We start from the raw sequence: 17326 nt of genomic DNA on the forward strand, positions 1-17326 counted from the left end.
AGAGTAGGTAGACGTAACATGGCACATACGACGACGGCTGCTCTCACCTCCCATCATCTCTCGCATGTCTGATTGCGTTACTCGAGTGGGCCTGACGGTTTGTGGGTCTGATTGGAGTCTGACCGTGGGTGTGACGGTTTGTGGGTGAACTTTGAATTAGCGCTGGTGTGGTGTGGACGTGGAGACGCTAAACATGTGCATTGTCCGTCGCTGCAAAAAGGATCACCTTCAATAGCATCCATGTTACCCCCAAATCCACGTCGGTCCCACAGCTGCGGCACCAACCAACCACGACTCGTTGCAGAGCCTTGCCTTGTCCGGGGTTGTCCCCCTTCCTTCCTTCAACCTGCTGCTCACGATCTGAGCTCTCGCGGCTTCGAATTCCCCCCCACATGCTCATATATAATTCAGGAGTCCGCCCCCAATTACTTGCTCCTCATCCGCGCCAGCCAAGCCGAGCCAAGCTAAGCTCCGCGCTGCGTCAATACATTGCTGCAATTATGTGGGCTCTCGTCCCCCGCAGCATGAATATTGCCCCGCTGCTTCTCCTGCTCCTCATGGGTGCTCCGGCCCTGACCTCCTATTACGGCGGCGGCGGCAGCTCCGAGCAGAGCGGCTGGACCAACGCCCATCCCACTTTCTACGCCTCCGGCACCATGGGTACGTTTAAATTATGAGCTGTTATTGCCATTTCAGTCCGCATGCTATAGCTGATCAACCCTTGAACTGAAATTGAGATCATCGATTGATGCTATGTGTCCTGCAGGCGGCGCTTGTGGCTACGGGGACCTCTACTCCTGATCGGGCTACGGCACCAACACCGCGGCCCTCAGCACGGCGCTTTTCAACGCCGGCCTTAGCTGCGGCGCCTGCTTCGAGATCAAGTGCGTTGCGGCCGCCGATCCCGGGTGGTGCCTCAGCGACGCCTCCGTACTGGTCACCGCCACCAACCTCTGCCCGCCCAACGACGCGCTGCCCAACAACGCGGGCGGCTGCATGGTGCAACCCCCCGCTGCAGCACTTCGACCGGCCTTCGAGAAGATCGGCGTCTACAAAGGCGGAATCGTGCCCGTGCTCTACCGGAGGGTTCCGTGCGTTAAAACGGGCCACTTCACCATGAACGGCCACTCTTACTTCAACTTGGTGCTCGTCACCAACGTAGGCGGAGTTGGGGACGTCCGCGCCGTCTCCATCAAGGGCTCCAAGACCGGCTGGCAGCCCTTGAGCAGGAATTGGGGACAGAACTGGCAGAGCAACCCCTTGCTGGACGGCCAGAGCCTCTCCTTCCAGGTCACCACCAGCGACGGCACGACTCTCACCTCCTACGACGTCGCCCCCGCCGACTGGCACTTCGGCCAGACCTTCAGCGGCGACCAGTTCCAAGATATTATTCACCACTCCAACTAGCTTAGCTTCATGTGCGCCACGCCGCGCCAACACCACCTCGGCTTGCTGGTGGTGGACCATACAGATTCGCATGCTGAGCAAAGCCGCCCGCTGCTGGTAGGAACATCATGGATGTGGCCGCCTTCTCTTATGTATTTTAGATCTCTCTCACCTATGTCTTGCGTGAGTACAAATGTAAAAATATAAAGTTTGGAAACCTTATGATATAAACTGCAATGCAAGTTCAAGACGTAAAAAAGAAGCCCCCTTACATTCACAAAGAAAAAGGGGAGAGGGGACCACGCACGTACTCACGAGGGACTTGGGAAGTCACCTCATATTGTAACCTGAGTATATATCGTTGAAAAAAAAACCCTCCACAATCCATCCCCATCCATCACCACCATTACTTCTAGCTACTAGAGAGGCACTTTTTACATGCAACTTCTCCATCTAAATTAGCAACATGGACACTATAGGGACTCATAAATTAGGGATTTTCTTGTCCCATACATGTCAAGGATACACATTTTAAGAGTTCCATGCTTCCTTATAACCTAAAAGAGATTGCTTTCACCCACCCCACAAGACATGCCTTTAAGAACTTTTCAAACATAAAAGACCTCTTCGTGACATGCCTTCAAGACCTCTTCAAACACAAAAGATCAAGATTGCTAGACTGTCGCAACTAACACATGCACCAATCCACATGCTCTAAGTGGTGAGAACATGTGTTTCTCCACTATTTTGCAAGCCGTATAGGCTAGCACCATCATCTTTTGAAAGCATAGAAACATCATGAACGAGGCTAGCATTTTCTGTGGCTAGTTTTGAGGCAGATACTTGCCTATTGCACTAGACATGTGGCCTTATAACACTATCGCACCCTCGATACTAGTGGGATCCCCACCTAGGATGGCAATATGATCATTAGGCACCTCTTTGCAATGATTGTGGCATATTTATCATGTAAAACAAACTATAACATCAACTAAGAGCTGGTAAATGTAAATCTTTGCTCTTTTTTCTTACCTCCACAGCATTCATAGCATAGCTTTACATTTACCACTTGCAAATTTAATAGTTGTAAGTCTGTCCCCTTAAATTATAGCTCAATTAACCTCAAAATTACACTCTATTAGTCAAGGGAGAAAAAACCACAAAGCTTTGTCAATGGTTAACTTTTTTGGTCATGCAAGGAGGATGAAGCATCCCAATTTTGATTTATCTGAGTAACTTGCTAACAAAAGATGACAGGGCTTCGCTACGTTGCCTTTGATATGTAATGTATGTGACTCTCTCTCTCTCTCTCTCTCTCTCTCTCTCTCTCTCTCTCTCTCTCTCTCTCTCTCTCTCTCTCTCTCTCTTTGTGCAATGTTGAGCATGCATTCACCTGGTTTGTGTGATAAACACTTTTCTTCCTCCTAGAGGAGCTATGAAGAATGTCCAACATTATTTGAGACAAAAACCATTTTATTAAGGTGCTAACCATGCTTGTAGGGAAAACATTTTTTGTGACTTGTTTTGAGTAGTGTACAACCTATTTGATGGGGAAAAAGGCCCTACACCCTTTGTAGCAATGTAAGTCCATCATGGGAATTGCATAAGACTAGAGCATCCCCTTCTCGGTCCACATATTCCTTTTGAAAAACTCCAAGCCCCAAGCTTCCTATTTTTTACTATTGCATGGACCTTAACATGGTCCCACTTTGACCTATTTTCCCATGTGCAAATTAAGTTGGATTTAGATTTGGATAAAACAATCTGAATTTAAAAAACATACACAACATTATTTTGTATGAAAACACAATCTTTCACATTTTTGTATGAAAATGAAATCTTTCGCATTAGTTATCCATTTTTCAAACCTAGATGAGCACGTCTTAGAAATTTTTGCACTTACTCATAAAGTTTGGAGAACATTATGTATTTGTTTAACTCTTGTTTAAATAATTCACATGAGCATTGCATAACATTAAGAGATAAAATGTAATCTAGACAAGAAATCAGAAAAGACTCCATAGATTTATAAAAAATTGGAGTAACCTAGTGTAAGTCAATTGACATTTTAACATGTATGTATATCATTTATAAATTTAGAAAAAAACTTTTAAGATTGACGAATCATAATATAGCTAGAAACTATCACTATAAGGACAATCAAGAACATTTCATCGCCATTGCTTCTTAAAAACATTACACTAACTATGCTTTATAATTATTATATTACACCAACGTATTTTTACATGCAACTCTTAGAAGTCATCTCCTCTCTAGATTTATACACCAGGGCCTTTGTTGTGGGTGTGCCCGCCCAATCAGGTGTTTTATCATTTTTCCTCACTCCCCGCATTTTTCTCCTATTTTTTCCCATTTTTCTGTGGCTTGGGAGGTAGCCCATGTGCTGGCCGACTGCTGAACTGGTCCACGATTGCATCTGGGAGGTGGCTGACTGATGTTGATCTGGCCAACTGGAGATGTGTGCTGGTCGTGGAGTTCTCAGGGCCAGTCGGCTGCATACAGCAGGCCGACTGCACTTGTGGGGGCATATAAATAGGCCCCCACCCCCATACCACTCATTGTACCATACCTCGGGATTTTCTTGTGTATATCAGAGCAGAGTTACACGCCTACTTCTCTCTCTCTCTCTTGTGCTGTTTTTCTGCTTGCGTTTTTTGCTCTTGTGTTCCCAGATCTGGTCATCATCTCCGCTGCATATTCTGACATGGTATCAGAGCCTAGGCTCTAGATAGGTCTTGGGATTTGTGTGAGTCAGAGGGGGACTATTTTGTGGCTGATTGGTGGACTGTTTTGGACTGTTCGGGAAGAGAAGAAGCAAGAAGACGGCGGGCTGATTTGCTGGACAGCCACTTGCAGGTATCAGTTCTTCTTTGTTCCCACCCAGCCACCCTTTTCAGAGTACATCCCCGCAATGGCAGATCTGTTAGAGATGGCCGAGAGGCACGTGAAGATTCGGACACTCCCCACGTTCCCGGTGGACCGTCAGTTGGACGGGAGCAACTACGGCATATGGAAGGTTATGATGGAATCTATTCTAGAGTCTTACGACCTCGCTGATTTCATCGTTGTTGGTGTTCCACGGTCGAAAGTAGAGGAAGGGGAGTTGTCATCAACCCGAAAGGACCGGGAGGCTCAGACACAAATGTGGGATCGTGTCAACGCCAGGGTCCGTTCGTTTATTTTCCTCAACTGCACACCACAGGTAATCAATCATGTAAAGCATATGACGTTGGCCAGAGGTATATGGCAGCATTTGGCCTCACTTTACAACAGGGTATCGCCCATGAAGAGGATTTCCTTCGAAGTACAGATGCGGGTTATGAGCCCTGCAAAGTCATCGACGATGCGGGATCATATTAACAAGCTACAGGCTCTTCAACAAGAAGTTCTTCAGGCTGGGAAGGAGATATCGTCATAGGACATGGCCATCACGTTGCTGTCACATTTGCCCTCTTCGTACTCAGCATTTTACTCGTCTTTGATGCAAAAAAGAAACATGGCTAGTGGCATTTGCCCTAGGTGCAGGTCTTTAATAGAAAGTGGCAAACATTTGTTCTGGGAATGTCCAGCTCTAAGGAGCACCTGGTACAAAATGACTAAGTGGATAGAGAGGGGTCTGAACATGCAAACCTTTTGGGAGGACTGGTTACTTGGGAAGTGGGTAGTGAGTGTGATGAGCTCAGTGGACTAGTGTTTAACATTATCAGAACTTGCATCTTATGGGAAATCTAGACTAGCAGGAATGAAATTGTGTTCTTGAGAGCTACATGTACAAGGCTGCAGGGAGCAGCAGGAAATAGAGATGATGTATAAATATGTATGCATGTGTTGGTCTGTATGTAATGCAAATAAAATTAGATCTCTGGAATTGGATTTGTTGATTCAAAATCTACAAAGGAATATGCTTTGAATGTTTCCCTAATTTTGGCTAAGCTTCATGCATACTAAGGTTCTTTCCCTAATGATGGATTGGTGGGTTGCTGCCTGCAGATGAGATGTTGGATTGAGAAGAAAACGCCTCCTAGATCCGAACCTAAAACTCGGAGATGGTACCGCAAAGAAAAGCAAACTGATCATACATTTGTTGCCTTTATTGAGAATCCGGCACTAGACCCATAGTTAAGGTTTGGTCAAAGCATGGGGGTATGCTAGAAAAACAGTCCCCCCGAGGTTGCAAAAAAAAAAAAACAAAAAGAAGTCATGTTAGTGATGGGGATGGATTGTGGAGTGTTGTTTTTTTTTTTTTTCAATGATATATACTGATGTTAAAATATGAGGTGACTGACTTCATAAGGTGACTGACTTCCCAAGTTCGGTTGTACTCCCCTTCTTCTTTGTGAATCTAAGGGGGGTTCTTTTTTTACATCTTGAACTTGCATTACAGTTGCCAAACTTGAACTTGCATTGCAATTTATATCATAAGGTTTCCAAACTTGAACTTGCATTCCAGTTTATATCATATAAGGTTTTCAAACTTGATATAGAATGATTGAGTTTTTACATTTGTACTCATAGGTGAGATTACGTGTGAGAGATCTAAAATACATTAGAGAAGGCGGCCACATCCATGATGTTCCTACCAGTAGCGAGCGGCTTTGCTGCCTTAGCATGCGAATCTATAGTACTTGCTACATCACAATCACAACTGCCGCCGTAGAGAAGCGAGATAAGTGGGGCAATATTAATGCTGCAATCGTAGCAATTGCCATTCAACTGTATTGACACAGCGGCGGCGAGCTTAGCTTGGCTCAGCTTGGCTGCGGTCGATGAGTAGCAAGTTGGGGACGGACTCCGAAGGGATAGGATGAGGCCCTAGGGATACGATGGCACGTTGGGGACGGAATTCGAAGCCCGTGAGAGCTCAGACTGTGAGCAGCAGCTTGCAGGAAGGAAGGGGGACAAGGCAAGAGTCTGCAACAACGAGTCCAAGCGTGGGACCAACGTTCAGACTCCAATCAGACCCAACACTAATGAATAGGGCGTTGGATCCCAGCATTAATTCAAAAATCCAAAATATTTCAGTATGCAATCGGAGAATGAAATATGGTGGCTTGCTGCATTTGAGGTACCAAAGAAGGACCAAGATTGTTTTTAACTTAACAGAGATACCAGATATTGTACGATGGCAAAACAATGGTGAACTTTTGCATGTCAATGGATTTGGTGAATACAAGGTAGAATAGCATCTTGCTGGCGATTTGAAAACATTGAAACGTATGTTTGGTGTTATTCTAAAGTGCTTCTCAATGGAAGAGTTGTAGGGGGATTTAAGATCAACAGGTCAATTATACAAGGTTGCCCACTAGCCGTCCTGCTTTTTGTTGTTGCCTCTCACCCTTTAATTTTGTCATTAGAACTAGCATGCAGTGAAGGGAAGATTTTACAAGCTTAAAACTCAAGCACAGTGAACAGCTTGTAATTCAGTGCTTTGCTAATAACTCAGTGTTATTCTTAAAGGCTGAGAACAACAATGTGAGATGGGCCCTAGAGCTAGTACAAGAGTATGCTTCAAGCTCTAAATGTAACATTCTAAAATCCAGAATCATAAGCCTGCGTGAAGACAATGACTTTGATCTTCAAAGGTGGGGATGTGAGGTAGTGCAAAAGGGCCATATTGTTAGATTGCTTGGAGTTCCTTTTGGGGTTGGACTTACTTATAAATAACTGGTAATGTGGGCCATTAATAGATTGGTAGAGAAATTAAAAAAGTGGGAAGGTTTGAAAGTTCCCTTCCATAACAGGATTGATATCTCCAACTCTGTTTTGAATGCTTACATCATGTTTCTAAGTCCTCTATTAAAGTCTAGGAAGTGTCATTGGAAGGAAATCATTGGCCCTATTAGAGACTTTCTGTGGAGAAATGGCAATGGCAAGAAAAGAGTCCCTTCTTGGCTAGCTTGGGATAAAGTGTCAGTGCCTAAAAAGGAAGGAGGCATTGGTATCATTCACTTGCCCACCCATTGTGTTGCAAGAAGGACTCTGATGCTCCCTAGGGTGTTATCTCAAAATGCTACTTGGGTCTTAATGATAAGGAAATTGGTGGAAATAGCTGATATTTTAGCTAAGGGTAGATGGGGGAGCTTAAATTGGAACGCTAAACTGTTTTCATATGCTCCTCTAAACATCACTTGCTCAGATTTTTGCAAACTGTTATGTAATTTAATTGCTGGAAAGAAAATTTGGGCTTTATGGCTTAGAATGGTGGTGGGAGGGTTACTGGCAATACCATGTTGTCATTAGGTCTATGGTGGACACATAAGTTTAATCCCCCCCTAGCATCACTTGATACATATGTGGCAAAAATTCTCAACAACAAAGGCATTAGATATGTGGCTGACTCTCCTGGGACAAAGATATGCCTGGGTGGAAAGAGGTGAACCTCTTATCTTTGTAGTTTTAACTAACCAGGAGAGAGAGAGAGAGAGAGAGAGAGAGAGAGAGACTTGATGACTCAAGTGATGGAGGTGTTGCACAGTGAATTATGTTCCATAGCAAACTGATACTTCAGTCTGGATTAAGGATTGGACTTGGATCAATGGTGTCAAACTGAAGGAGGGCAAAACTAGGGACATTTATGCATTAATGTGAGGAAGGGGATGCCGATGTACTGTATTGCAACAAAATATGGAATGTAAAATGGAGCTCTTCTAGCTGGAAAAAGAGATGGCACTTGATATGGAATTGCCAGGTCCCTAGGAAACTTCAAGTTTTTTTGTGGAAGGTTAGCATGTGGGCTTTACCTATTGGCTATAAAATGCAAAAAGAAACATGGCTAGTGGCATTTGCCCTAGGTGCAGGTCTACAATAGAAAGTGGCAAACATTTGTTATGGGAATGTGCAGCTCTAAGGAGCACCCGGTGCAAAATGACTAAGTGGATAGAGAGGGGTCTGACCATGCAAACCTTTTGGGAGGACTGGTTACTTGGGAAGTCGGCAGTGAGTGTGATGAGCTCAGTGGGCTGGTGTTTAACATTATCAGAACTTGCATCTTATGGGAAATGTGGACTAGCAGGAATGAAATTGTGTTCTTGAGGGCTACATGTACAGGGCTGTAGGAAATAGAGCTGATGTATAAATATGTATGCATGTGCTGGTCTGTATTATGTAATGCAAATAAAATTAGATCTCTAGAATTGGATTTGTTGATTCAGAATCTGCAGAGGAATATCCTTTGAATGTTTCCTTGATTTTGGCTAAGCTTCATACATACTAGGGTTCTTTCCCTAATATTGATGGATTGGTGGCTACAGGTGAGATGTTGGATTGAGAAGAAAAGGCCTCCTAGATTCGGACCTAAAACTCGGAGATGGTACCGCAAGGAAAAGCAAACCGACCATACATTTGTTGCCTTTATTGAGAACCCGGTTGGCACCAGTTAAGGTTTGGTCGAAGCATGGGGGTATGCTAGAAAAACAATCCCCTCGTGGTTGTAAAAAAGAACAAAAAGAAGTAATGGTAGTGATGGGATGGATTGTGGAGTGTTGTTTTTTTTTCAATGATATATACTAATGTTAAAATATGAGGTGACTTCCCAAGTTCGGCTGTACTCCCCTTCTTCTTTGTGAATCTAAGGGGGGTTTTTTTTTACATCTTGAACTTGCATTACAGTTGCCAAACTTGAACTTGCATTACAGTTTATATCATAAGGTTTCCAAACTTGAACTTTCATTCCAGTTTATATCATATCAGGTTTTCAAACTTGATATAGAATGATTGAGTTTTTACATTTGTAGGTGAGATTACGTGAGAGAGATCTAAAATACATAAGAGAAGGCGGCCACATCCATGATGTTCCTACCAGCAGCGGGCGGCTTTGCTGCCTCAGCATGCGAATCTACAGTACTTGCTAGATCACAACCTGTATGGTCCACCACCAGCAAGCCGAGGTGGTGTTGGCGCACATGAAGCTAAGCTAGTTGGAGTGGTGAATAATATCTTAGAACTGGTCGCCGCTGAAGGTCTGGCCGAAGTGCCAGTCGACGGGGGCGACGTCGTAGGAGGTGAGAGTCGTGCCGTCGCTGGTGGTGACCTGGAAGGAGAGGCTCTGGCCGTCCAGCAGGGCGTTGCTCTGCCAGTTCTGTCCCCAATTCCTGTTCATGGGCTGCCATGGCAATAACAGCTCATAATGTAAACGTACCCATGGTGCCGGAGGCGTCGCTTCCGCCGTAGAAAGTGGCATGGGCATTGGTCCACCCGCTCTGCTCGGAGCCGCCGCCGCCGTAGTAGGAGGCCAGGGCCGGAGCACCCATGAGGAGCAGGAGAAGCAGCGGGATAAGCGGGGCAATATTAATGCTGCGGGGGAGGAGAGTCCACATAATTGTAGCAATTGCCATTCAACTGTATTGACGCAGCGGCGAGCTTAGCTTAGCTTGGCTCGGCTTGGCTGCGTGGCTAATTGGCTTGCTGCGGCCGATGAGTAGCAGGTTGGGGACGGACTCCTTATATATGAGGCCCTAGGGATGGGATGGCACGTTGGGGACGGAATTCGAAGCCGCGAGAGCTCAGACTGTGAGCAGCAGCTTGCAGGAAGGAAGGGGGACAAGGCAAGACTCTGCAACGAGTCGTGGTTGGTTGGTGCCGCAGCTGTAGGACCGACGTCGAGGTAACATGGATGCTATAATTGAAAGTGATCCTTTTTGCAGCAATGCACATGTTTAGCGTCTCCACGTCCACACCACACCACACCAGGGCTAATTCAAAGACCCACTCGATTAACGCAATCAGACATGAGAGCAGCTCGGCGGAAGCCCATATTTAATTTTGCTGGATGAGCAACATAGAGGCCTCATGCCGGACCGTGACGTCTCCTTCCACAAGGACGAGTGCGTGCAGAACGTCCAACGGCAGCCATGACCCATCATCGTTACGTCTACCTACTCTACTCGCTTACTACTGCCCCGGCAGCTTGGGCGTCCAGCCACATCGTCCCTGGAAGCTAGCGCGGGCGCTGTTTTATCACAGGTGTCCATCAGTCCATGGACACACGTATCCGACCGAGCAGTGGTGTTTCAACCTTCGGAATTTTATAACCTTCCGAACCGTATCTTTAAAACGTTTTCTTTTTTTATTTTTATTTTTTAAAAAGCTTCATGCCGTTAAGAGCGAGGCTCATATCCCTAAGTCTGAAGACACAATCAAAACTAAAGTCTTTTACAAGAATCTACTAGTCTTGCGGCTATTATGGGAGATTACAACACTTAAGTACACTCTAGTAGTGTCAGACCTCTCTAAACAAAGGTAGAGAACGTAGAACCCCTCAAAGCTGCCCCTAACTAAAAGATGGAGAAAGAATGGAAGGAGCCAAAAAGTAATCAGAGGTGAGGTGCACTCATACAAATTCTTCCCCATCTCATACCTTGATTGAATATTGTAATGCCTTTCGAACTCTTGGCATAGAGTATAAAGTCAAGGAGCTAGTCAAACACAGGAGTAGTCACACAAAATCTTCCCCCCTCTCATACCTTGATTAAATATTATAATGCCTTTTGTAATGAAGGGATTTTAGTGAGCACATACATATAAGGGATGGACCTAGGCACATGGGGCTTAGGGGCATTTGCACATATGTTGTGTAGGGCATATGGGGGCCTTGGGACTATAAAAGGCACCAGCCCTAGGATAGTGTACCCTTTGATACCTTCTGATATCTTTTGATACATTTGACCATTTGGTTATCTTCTTGCCTACAGCAAGCTTCCATGGTGAGATTCCCTTCGAGATGCTACGATGGGGACCTACACCCTTATTGTCTACTCCAAGTATTGAGTGGGCCACTATCTTGTTGTGGTATCCGAGCTCTTGGCATAGATCTTGATGCTTTGATTAGGAGGTCAATCATTTTTGGAATTTTCTTAATCCAATTTTCACAATGCATTTTCTTCATCATGATTAGTGATAATCATTTTCAGATTACTATTAATTCAATTTTCAGAATGCATTTTTTGATCATATTAGTGTAATCATTTTCAGAATCGATTTTTACACAGTTTTCGCATTTGCTAATTTCTTGATTTGAGAAGATTAGCAATGAATTTTGTGTTAATAATTTTTGAATTTGTATTAACCATTGTTTTTAGAACCCTAATCCACTTTACTGCTTGATTTCTTAAAGCTCTTAATCTTTGTTTCTTGAAATTTTCTTGATTTTCAGAATTAGGGTTTATAGAATTTTCAGCAAACCAATATTGAGTGATTTCATGCATTATCTTCCTTAGGGAACATACTTTTTCAAAGATTAACCCTTAGAGCCCTTGTTTCTTTAGAATTGAAACCCTAGATTGCCAAATCTTTGAGTTCTCGAAGGAATATTGCAAGAAGAAGATTGCTGTGCAAAAATTTGGTGCAGTTTCAAGAAAGTGTGCAGAATCTTGATACAATTTCAAGAATGTTTATAGAATACATAAAGTTTGCATAATATAATTTGATGTGCAGTTTCAAGTGCAAAGTTGAAGGATATTGAAGATTTGTTTTAAGATCAGTGCAGAATTAAAGATTCATGTACAAAAAGCAAGATTGTAGCAAAGATTCATAGTTGTCAGTGATATTTGTCAAAAATCATACACATAGTTTGCATCTCTTTGCTATTTGTCACAGTTTTTGTTGAATTCTTATAAGAAACAGTTGAAATATCCAGAAACAGATGAAATACCAAGAAATAGTTGACAACACCAAGAAAGGTTTGCAAAGAAAGATTAAACTATAGTGATTTGTGAAGATTATCCTTTAAATTAGATTGTTTATAGTCTAATGAAGTGGATTGATATTAATTTTCAAAGACTAGTGTTAATTTTGGTAAAATCCAAGCAAATAAGTCACAAAAGTGATGTCTTGATAACTTGCAACTACATTTTTGGTAAAGATTAAGTGTAGATTGTATCTTAATGCAGAAAACGGTGTACATTTCAAGATCAGTGCAGAATTAAAGATTCATGTACAGAAAGCACGATTGAAGCAAAGATTCACAGTTTTGTAAGTGATATTTGTCAAAAATCCTACACATAGTTTGCATCTCTTTGCTATTTGTCACAGTTTTTGTTGAATTCCAAGAAACAGTTAAAATATCTAGAAACTGTGAAATAACAATTGACAATACCAAGAAATGTTTGCAAAGAAAGATTAAATTGGAGTGACTTGTGAAGATTATCCTCAAATAATCAACTGGATTGATATTAATTTTCCAAGATTAGTGTTAATTTTGTGAAACTCCAAGAAAATAAATCACATAAGTGCTGCCTTGATAACTTGCAACTTTAGTTTTGGTGAAGATTGAGTGCAGATTGCAGCTTAATGCAGAAAACAATCTAGATTTATGTGTATTTGATGCACATAAACATTATGGCCCTAGTGGGAATTGAACCGAGTCCACTTGTGTGAGCCAGTGCGCCCCATACATCATAGGGTTCTCCTGACCTGTATACAAGGCTTCTTGAGTGGGAAGTTCTCTCGTATAAATGATTAGTGATAAACAAGATACTAAGATCAAGATTGGGTTCTACAACAACATAATACATGAGCCTTTTCATCATTGAGCTCTAGTTAAGCTCTCATTAAAAGAGGGAAAACAGTTGGGCAGTGGATCTCTCTTGGAGATTGCTTAAGTTTATCCACTTATAATGTGTTGATATCCTAGATGATGTACTTGAAGGCATAGTAGCAGAAATCTACAACAAACGAAGTACAAGATGCAGATGCAATAATCAACAAGTACATATCAAGGAAAGTTCTTTGAACATTAGAAGAAGTGGGTCTAAGTAGGAACTCTAGGCATGTTTATAGAATCCATGAGATAGTATAATTTCACAAGTCTTTCCATAATGCTAGGAGGATGTTGAATTCTCATGTCGTAGAGAGATAAAGCTGAAACTCAAAGCATCCCTAGAATTTGTAAAATGAAGTGTAACCTTAGTGGGCAAATAACACAAAGTGAGCTAAGAATATGGAGCTATATTATGCACAAGAATGATGATGGTTTAAGATGATAGAGAAAAAGCCATTTCTTAGTTCTTAACATGATAAAGGTGGTTATGAGCATGTTACAATTATATTACATAGGAAAGAAAAATATATAGGTGTAATATAATAATTATAAAATATAGTTAGTGTAATGTTTTTAAGAAGCAATGGTGATGAAATGTTATTGAATATCCTTATAATGATAGTTTCTAGCTATATTATGACTCGTCAATCTTAAAAGTTTTTTTCTAAATTTATAGATGATATATATACACGTTAAAATATCGGTTGACTTGCACTAGGTTACTCTAGTTTTTTTTTAATAAAACTATGGACGCTTTTCTAATGTCTTGTCTAGATTCCATTTTATCTCTTAATGTTATATAATGCTAATGTGAATTGTTTAAACAAGAGTACATAATGAATCATCTTCAACATATGCTTTGCATCATAATGTTTTCCAAACTTTATAAGTGTAAAAATGTCCAAGACGTGCTCATCTAGGTTTGAAAAATGGATCGCTAATGTGAAAGATTTCATTTTCATACAAAAATGTGAAAGATTACGTTTTCATACAAAACAATGTTGTGTATGTCTTTTAAATTCAGATTGTTTTATCCAAATCTAAATCCAACTTTCATGCAATAGTAAAAAATAGGAAGCTTGAGGCTTGGAGATTTTCAAAAGGAATATGTGGACCGAGAAGGGGATGCTCTAGTCTTATGCAATTCCCATGCAAGACTTATATTGCTACAGAGAGTGAGATACTATTGTAGGGCCAATTTCCCAAGAAATAGGTCGTACACTACTCAAAACAAGTCACAAAAAATGTTTTCTATACAAGCATGGTTAGCACCTTAATAAAATGATTTTTCTCGCAAATAATGTTGGACATTCTTCATAGCTCCTCTAGGAGGATGAAGCAAAAAATTGTCTATCACATAAAACATGTGCATGATCAACATTGTACACTGAGAGAGAGAGAGAGAGAGAGAGAGAGAGAGAGAGAGAGAGAGAGAGAGAGAGAGAGAGAGATAGTTCCCTTAGTTTTGCAAGAGAGCCACAAGCTACACAAAACCTATATAATAAATCTTTTTTATTTGGTTAGCGACTTGGTCATGTGGGAATTTTTATTCTTTTATGGTAAAAAGATATGTCTTAATAGCTTTCAGAATAGCACAATAAATCCAAATTAGTAGACTATTTAAAGGAGTGTGATATATATAACATGGACGCATCATATAGTGGTGGATATTCTACTAGCTGCATACATTACATATTCAAACCAATGTAGCAAAGCCTTATCATATTTTGTTAGCAAGTTACTTAGATAATGATAATTTCAATGCTTTTCTTTTGATAGATTTTCAAAAATTCCATTGCCGACATAAATGCATTTGACCTCTCAAATCAAAATTGAGATGCTTCATCCTCCTTGCATGACCAAAAGACTTAACCATTGACAAAGCTTTTGTGGTTTTTGTTACCTTGACTAATAGAGAGTAATTTTGAGGTTAATTGAACAATAATTTAAGGAGACAGACTTACAACTATTAAATTTGCAAGTGGTAAATGTAAAGCTATGCTATGAATGCTATGAGGGTAAGAAAAAAGAGCAAACAATTAGATTTGCCAGCTCTTACTTGATGTTATAGTTTGTCTTGCATGATAAATATGTCACAATCATTGTCAAGAGGTGGCTAATATGCATATTGCTATCCTAGGCGGGAATCCCATTAGTATCGAGGGTGCGATAGTGTTATAAGGCCACATGTCTAGTGCAGTAGCAAGTATCTGCCTCAAAACTAGCCAAAACAAATGCTAGTCTCGTTTATGGTGTTTCTATGCTTTCAAAAGATGATGGTGCTAGCCTATACGACTTGCAAAATTATGGGGAAACACATGTTTTCACCGGTTAGAGCATGTGGATTGGTGCATGTGTTAGTTGCTACAATCTAGCAATCTTCATCTTATATGTTTGAAGAGGTCTTGAAGGCATGTCTCGAAGAGGTCTTTTATGTTTGAAAAGCTCTTAAAGTCATGTCTTGTGGGGTGGGTGAAAGCAATCTCTTTTATGTAATAGGGAAGCATGGAACTCTTAAAATATGTATCTTGGACATGTATGGGACAAGAGAATCCTTAATTTATGAGTCCCTATAGTGCCCATGTTGCTACTTTACATGGAGAAGTTGCATGTAAAAATACGTTAGAGAAGGCGGCCACATTTATGATGTTCCTACCAGCTTTCTTATCATATTGTCATTAAATAAAGCTTTCCCATCATATTTTCATTAAATATAGTATACTTTGAGTATTGTAAACCTCAATATAAAAAATATGCAGTTTGGAGAAAAGAAGTTAATACATTTTATTGGCCTATTATTGGCTAATTTGTCCTAAACATATTAAAATTAAAATTGAGATTTTTCCAAATTTCCTAATATGGACTTCCAAGGGTTGGATAATGTTGTAAGGCCATGTGTCTAGTGTAATAGCGAGTACCATCCTTATAACTAGCCACAAAAAATGATAGCCCTAGGAGTATTGTTCCACATTCATAAGATGATGGTGTTAACCTATCCTGCTATCAAAAACACAAATATTGTTGACACTAAGAGCACATAAATAGTACATGTGTTAAATTCTATAATTTTTCCATCTTATTATTTATGCTTAAATGGGCCTTGAGAACAAATGTTATAGCTAAATTAATCTCTCTCTAATGGGGAAGAATGAAAATGTTTTTACATGCATGGGGAAAGTAATGTCTTTCTAATGGCAAAGAGTGAAAATGTTTCTACATGCATGGCGCAAGAGAACCCTTGTTATTCTCCATAGTCTCATGAACACTAGAAGAAGTGGGTCTAAGTAGGAACCCTAAGCATGTTTACAGAATCCATGATATAGTATAATTTTGCCACAAGTCTTTGCATAATGCTAGGTGGATGTTGGCTTCTCATGTCTTGGAGAGATGAAATTGAAACCCAACGCATCCTTGGAATTCGTAATACTAAAAAATTGAAGCGTAACCTTAGTGGGAAAATAATACAAAGTGAGCTAAGAATATGGAGCTATTATGCACAAGAATGATGATGGTTTAAGATGATAACAAAAGCCATTTCTACGTTTTTAACATGATAAATGTGGTTATGAGCATGTTACAATTATATTACATAGGAAACAAAAATATATAGGTGTAATATTCTAATTATAAAACATAGTTAGTGTAATGTTTTTAAGAAGCAATGGCGATGAAATGTTCTTGACTATCCTTATAGTGACAGTTTATAGCTATATTATGACTCATCAATCTTAAAAGTTTTTTTCTAAATTTATAGATGATATACATACACGTTAAAATGTCAATTGACTTACACTAGGTTACTTCAGTTTTTAATAAATAATAAAGAACAAAAAAAAGTAGATAACTAAAGATAATAAGATGAATGGCATATCATCACCTTGGGCCCAACAAAACAACCTCGACTTCTTTGATACCGATACCAGGTATCTCAACATTCAACTTTGATGAAATCACTTTAGGAAAACAACATTTAGTGCTACACAACAACTCTCGCAAAGATAGGCAGTGGAAACATGCCAGCATCTTATGACGTCCCTTAAAATGCTTTGAAGAAGGGATACTAATTATCCTATCAATTGCTTGAAGCAAAAAAAATGGTGGCAAGCTATCATTTATCCTTTATCCTGTTTCCAACTCTAGGGTAGAGTGAATCATCTTTAACATATGCTTTGCATCATAATGTTCTCCAAACTTTATAAGTGTAAAAATGTCCAAGACATGCTCATCTAGGTTTGAAAAATGGATCACTAATGTGAAAGATTTCATTTTCATACAAAAATGTGAAAGATTGCGTTTTCATACAAAACAATGATGTGTATGTTTTTTAAATTCAGATTGTTTTATCCAAATCTAAATCCAACTTAATGTGCACATGGGAAAATA

General features: G+C 40.6%; 1 pseudogene across 1 annotated transcript in view; it reads left to right on the forward strand.

Annotated features, from left to right (window-relative positions):
* Positions 1 to 344: 344 nt before the first annotated feature.
* Positions 345 to 17326, forward strand: part of LOC147611316 (expansin-A15-like) — a 55434-nt pseudogene continuing 38452 nt past the window's right edge. The window contains exons 1-2 of the transcript XR_015263739.1: positions 345 to 660; positions 767 to 1455. The product of XR_015263739.1 is annotated as an expansin-A15-like (transcript). The remainder of the gene's footprint in view (positions 661 to 766; positions 1456 to 17326) is intronic.

Source organism: Cibotium barometz, chromosome 47 (assembly GCF_041138505.1).
Source record: "Cibotium barometz isolate CiBa-2024 chromosome 47, ASM4113850v1, whole genome shotgun sequence".
In the NCBI taxonomy this organism is placed as follows: domain Eukaryota; kingdom Viridiplantae; phylum Streptophyta; class Polypodiopsida; order Cyatheales; family Cibotiaceae; genus Cibotium; species Cibotium barometz.